We start from the raw sequence: 6,830 nt of genomic DNA on the forward strand, positions 1-6,830 counted from the left end.
AGTGAGAATAAAAAAGCTGCAGTGAGACATCAGCGAGAGTCAAAGATCTGCAGTGAGACATCAGCGAGAGTCAAAGAGCTGCTATGAGACGTCAGAGAGTATCAGTGCAAGTCAGAGAGTTGCAGTGAGACATTAGTGAGAATCAGTGAAGTGAGAGTCAAAGATCTGCAGTGAGACTTCAGTGGGAGTCAAAGATCTGCAGTGAGACATCAGCGAGAGTCAAAGAGCTGCAGTGAGACTTCAGTGGGAGTCAGAGAGCTGCAGTGAGACTTCAGTGAGAGTCAAAGAGCTGCAGTGAGACTTCAGTGAGAGTCAAAGATCTGCAGTGAGACATCAGCGAGAGTCAGAGATCTGCAGTGAGACTTCAGCGAGAGTCAAAGATCTGCAGTGAGACATCAGCGAGAGTCAGAGAGCTGCAGTGAGACATCAGCGAGAGTCAGAGAGCTGCAGTGAGACATCAGCGAGAGTCAAAGACTTTTGTTGCGATGTCAGTGAGAATCTTTCATTGAGTTGTCAGTGAGAATCAGAGAGGCTTCAGTGAGACATCAAAGGGAAAGAGAGCTTATGAAAATCGCTGTTCATTTACTGTTCATGTCAGTCTTAACCGTGTTTGTAGACAGATGGACAGTCAGTGTGTGGTTGTGTAATGTGTGTGGGTGGAACACCTGCTCATTTGTGTTCACACACACACCAGTGAATCTGTGCTTTATGTACTTTATGTGCTACTGTGTTTTCTACATGCATTTACCACGGTAAAAGATTTGAAGTATCTCTGAGCACTACTGTATGTGTATGATGAATACCAGGTTATGGAAAATACCATCTGATTCAGTCACTGTACCGTGGTATCACTTCAGTGGTGTTTAATAGGGGGTGAAGATCGAGGCAGTGTGAGATTTCATTATTTTTGTTCTGTCGATTGTAAATATGTTCCGTTGTATTTTCCCAGCAGTCTTCATTCTTACACACTAGCTGCAATGTTTTTTTGTGTCTGGATTGATAGCACAGCGTTCATTGACCTAGAAATGACAGTAATTATGCAACAGTCTGAGGGATTGTGTTAATCTCCACATCCGACCGGGGTCGCTGACCTGCTCCTCTGGAGTCCAGCTCACATCCCGTTTTCACCGGACTCAAATTCCTCTCGTTCCCTTAATGAACGACACATGAACGGATCACCTGCGGCCCGCTTCACGTGACCCAGAGTTCAGAAAGGGGAACAATACTGAGGTGTGTTGAAATACTGATGCTTTATCACTGTTCAGCCTGACGCGGATGAATATCCCTCACATCGTCTTACAGATTTCCTCTCAGACCTTTACCAAAGACCTTTAGAGGTGTCTCCCGCTGAAAGGTCTTGCTGAGTTGAGCGCGTTTGAAACCGCCTGGTGTTTTATTGCGCTGATGGGGCAAGCAAGCGTCCTCCAGACGGACCGACCCCTGAGCTTCACCGCAGGCATGCGCGCTGCTAAATAAAGAGTGTAGATGTATGACATTTCCAGCGGCCGTGCATATGAGCACCAGCTCTATATGCTCCGTAGTGGATTTATAAATGCAAACATCTCACTCACGCTGGATGCAGATTCTCACGTATGTGTCAGTGTGTTTTTGCCAGCTCAGATCTTGTGAGTGCGTGTGCGTGTGCGAACATCGGGGCGATAAAGCAGATGGTGTTCAGCACTTATACTCTTATAGCCTCCGAGCAGAAGATTTGAGCATCTATATAAGTGTGTTTACAAGCTTATGTGTGTTTTTTGTGTGTGTACGTACTTATTGGTAGATGAAAGTGTTAGAAAGTTGGTTCTGTGCTTTTTCAGATGGAGTACCAACTTTGATACAATTAGACATTCCAAGTACAGCCGCCCTAGAAAGTCACATTCATATCATATCACAATGAAATAATTACTTTTGTTTGTTCTGTGAATTTTTAACATTTTAGATTTGTGGTCTTTCAATAGTAATACTTGACTGAAAAGCTCCACATCAACAGAGAAAAACCTCCATCCAGAAAACTAAAGCTCAGGTATGCGAGAGATTTAGTGCATATTCTCAGAAATGAACAACAATGAGGTATATGCATACGGGGCGATGACGTACTTCTGCTACAATCTCAGCCACTTACGCACTCATTGCGCTGAGGTCATTTTTCATCAAGTGATAACGATGTGTTTAGTAAGAAAACGTTCAAATTTCAGCGAACCGACAACACTACGGCTGAACATTGCTGTATGCCTTTGTCACTTTATGCCTCGAGTAAGTGCAAAAGTTTACTCAGCCTTTTTTCATATCTGTGAATGTGCGTCCACTATTTTTCTCATTCAAAATTACATTTCAATCGGAAATGCATCAACATACGGAAGGAAAAACGATGGCAACTTACGGTTCACAGGGACTTTAAAAATACTTTTATTTCTTCTAGACCAGTGGTTCTAGTGGTACTTGAAGAGACCCGTGGTGGTACGTGACACAACAGGAAATTAAAAACTCGATTAGCTGCGTGTAAATGAAGCTTCTTATGTATTTCTGCACTTGAACCGCTGTTTAAAGCTGTTGTTATTGCTGTAATTCAACATTAATTGCTAATTCAACACGCGTCTGCATTTACTCGAGGTTAAATCAATGAAGCGAACGTTGCGATTTAGTTTTGACGCGCTGCTTTGATGAGCCTTTGCAGTAAAGTGTGAGTCTCTGTTATATACAGCTGTTATCTTGATGTTTAAAGTCCCCGTGAACCGGAAGTTGCGATCGTTTTTACTTCCATATTCTGACGCATTTCCGAGTGAAAAGGAATTTCAAAGGAGAAAATGAGTGGGCATGGCTTGTGTTTTTCACCGCGATTTGATTGGATGTATAAAAACAGCTGTTGCATTGATTTTGAAATGAAACTGGCAGCAGACTGACAGTTGAAGGGGAGGAGTTAAAGGATGCTCCACGTCTAATTTACGTCATTTGAGATGGATACTCATTTCAGGGCGCAAGTGCATTTTCAGATTTTAACATTATGAGGGTACATGAATTTTAAAAAGAAAATGACCCACATTGATAAAAAATGTACTATAAACGCTGCAATATTTTATGAAAAAATAAGAATTGTCATTTTTTATTTCACTGGGACTTTAAGTATACATATCTTCTGTGTTAAATAGTCCTATTCTTTCCACATCATCTGTCTTTAGGTATGTAGTCTTTCTGCAAGTCCCCACAAAATTAATAAATCCCCCATAAGAGTCATTTACAGAGCCCTGTTTACACTGCACTACAGAAAAGTGTTTTGTGTCCCCTATTACTGCTGACTAACTTGAAAAACATGTTCTTAAGTTTGAAAACAGCTGGTAAATAAAAAGTGTTTGTATTATTAATAACACATTAGAATTGAAGGACGATGTATAAAGATAAAGATTCACAGCTCTACTATTAATTTGAGTCTTTTAAAAACAATATGCCAGAAAAACAAGCCTCAGGTTCACGCGCAGCCGAGGGATAACGGAAGCTAGACATCAACGTTAATAGCGTTGTCAATATGGATATTTCTCCATCGATTCGCTTCAGAAGACCTTTGTTTAGAGCACAGAGCCGTGTCGAGCAGTTCTTTGATCCATGGATTCACTTTTTGGAGCTTAAAAAAATTGCCCCCCATTCACGCCCATTCTACCGCTTGGAAGTAAAATGATACGTGGGATTATAACTCAGACTGCATTATTCTTCAAGAAGAAAACCATCAGTTAGGATGCCTTGAGGGCGAGTAAAACATTTTTTTGCCTCTGAAATATCCCTTTAAGTCTCATCTGCGTCGCAGAAATTTCTCCAAAGAAATGTCTCTGTCATTAGAGTTTTAGGAGAGATGTTACCAATGTGAAAAAATGAGCTCAGATTTCTTTTAATTTCTTCATTTCTCATCAAATTGACACAAATCCAGATGATTTTACCTCTACAATCTACATTCATTTACACCTCCAGACTCGTGTGTCTCAACAATTACACTCTAGTTTGATTCTCTCTTTATTTCTCCTGAGCAATTTTAGGAGAAACATCTGGGACTACGTTGATACTTTAAACCTTATCAAATCTCACCCGTTCATTCCAAGACCGATCGCATCGACACCATTGGACAATAATGTAAAGTACAATGATTTAGTGCACGTTAATGTGTTGCTTTAAATTTAACAGGTTGCTGTTGATGAACTCACTCATGCGAGATGATGCTGATGACCGTTTCTAAAAGCCTGAAATGACTCCGGCCGGCGAGCGGTGACTCACGAGCGTGTTTATCGTTCACCTCGCGTGGAGGGCGACTGATATGTCACGCGGGGTTTGGGGCTAAAGCGGATGAAGGTGAAGTTAATTCAGTGCAGCGTCTTCTCCGGGACCTTAAAATAAACATCGGGAGCCGATAGCCTAGTGGGCAGTGCTCCGACATGTTGCGCATCGGGCGACCCGGGTTCGATTCCCGTCTCGTGGTCCTTTTCTGAACCCACCCCCTTCTCTCTACCTTCCTGTCCTCTCTAACGAACAGCTGTACAATTAAAGGCAAAAACGGCAAAAACAAATCTTTAAAAATAAACACCAGTCTCCTGAATGCCACTCAAATGATCCGTGATCCCGGCGGGATGGAAAAGACCTGCGGGCACGTGATGGATCTCAGAGAGATCGCTGCTGGTGCAGTTCAACAGAGAAATTGTAGTCGATACTCTACTGTTCATAAAGAAACACATGAGTGACGTCTTTGTCGTGTATTCAAGCATATTAAAGTCCCCGTGAACCGGAAGTTGCAATCGTTTTTACTTTCCGTTTTTACTTTACTTTCCGAGTGAAATGGAATTTCTAACCGTCTATGACATGTGAAGACTTCTTTCCACGATGATATATGTATGTATAATGTTTGAAATAAAGTATAAAAAATTAAATAAATGAGAAAGATAGTAGGCGTGGCTTTCATCTTTCTCTGCGATTTGATTGGATGTATAAAAACAGCCGTTGCAATTTGAAATGAAACTGGCAGCAGACTGACAGTTGAAGGGGAGGAGTTAACGGATGCTCCGCCCAAGCCGTCTAACATATGTCATCTGAGATGGATAGTCATTACAGGAAGGAAGTGCATTTTCAGATTTTAACTAAAGATTATGAGGGCACACGAATTTAAAAAAGAGAATGATTTTTATACTGTTTACAATAAACGCAGCAATATTTCATGAAAAAATAGGCATTGTCATTTTTTAAATTTCACTGGGACTTTAATAAAGATTTTGTTTGCATGTTGTGTAGTTAGCTTTACTGTAAGAAGAATGAGATGTAATGTAATTTATAACGATACGATCACAAGCGCCTGTGACATAAAGCTGTCTATACTTCTTTTACATTACTTTTTTACATTACATACTATACATACTAAGACAGAAATGTATAGTATAATAAAATGTAAGTCGCTTTGGATAAAAAGCGTCCACCTAATGCATAAATGTAATGTAATGTACATTTAACACCAAGAGCATTAAACAACATAGACATGACGTGCTTTATGTGTTCCATATATTTCAGTCATTTGAATGTGTGACTGTCTTGACATTAAGCAGCTCATGAAGTCGATGGCGCCATTAGATGTTTATTTGTTCAACATGCTACATGTGAATAATGCAGGAGGTGTGAAGGGCACACATGCCGCATGACGTCCTAAAGATCACGAGAGATAATGGAGAACATGAACTATAACGCAGTTACAGTAAATCAATGACACACATAAAATAGACACAAATTGCCGTGACATTGTGTTGGTGTGATTATTATTATTTATTTGTAAACAATGAAGAACAGTCAATGGCGAACTGAAATCAAATCAGATTTATTTGACGTGATGAGCAGCTGACGGATGACATCGCTCAGTCAGAGGTCAAAGGTCAGCCAGTGGGCTCAGGTGCTAAGAACAGAACATGTGCAGACAGACGCAGAGCGACAGGCCGTCAGAGAGATGAAGGATTTCATGTTTTTTTGTTGCTATTAAAACACGCTCCCCCACGGTCACAGAAACACATGAAGATGAGAGAACATCACTAATACAGTCGACAAATATACACAGATTTACTTTCTGAGGGCGAAAATAAGATTAGCATCACATTAACCTTTTACACTTTCTTTCTAGTGTGTGTAACATTCAGGGACACATCTGGATGATATTAAAGCCTTCATGTGGAAATCTGGGTCGCGGGATGTGGAAAGTGAGTCAAATGGTTTGCCGAGGTGAAGACACTGTGAAAGAATTGTTTCTGTAAATGTAACCCTGGATCACAAAACCAGTCATAAGTAGCACGGGAATATCTGTGGCAATAGCCAAAAAACATTGTGTGAGTCAAAATTAAGCCTAACGATTTATCTTTTATGCCAAAAATCATAAGGATATTAAGTAACGGTCATGTTCCATGAAGATATTTTGTAAATTTCAAATATCAAAACTTCATTTTCGTGAGTAATGTGCTATGCTAAGGACTTACAATACATAAATGGAAAGCTTATTTATTCAGCTTTCCGGTGATGTATAAATCTCAATTATGAAAAATTGACCGCTTAGGCCGTGTTCACACTTGACTTCTTTTTAGAAGCTGCTAGCGTCTGTTTTACATTATTATCCTATGGAGTAAACCGTGTTTTCATAAAAGTCCTGAGCGCTGTTTTAAACGGCAGCGTCTTTTTCTGCAGCTCAGAGCGTCTTTTGGGGTTGGAAAAAACGCCTCACGTCAAGCACCTTTTTCACAGCTAACCAATTGACAGAGACCTGTCGTTTCCATAACAACATGCGAGGAACGTGATTGGTCGAGAAGGCTCAAGCTCGAAAAAATGGC

This window comes from Triplophysa rosa, linkage group LG10 (genome assembly GCF_024868665.1).
Source record: "Triplophysa rosa linkage group LG10, Trosa_1v2, whole genome shotgun sequence".
Taxonomy (NCBI): Eukaryota; Metazoa; Chordata; class Actinopteri; order Cypriniformes; family Nemacheilidae; genus Triplophysa; species Triplophysa rosa.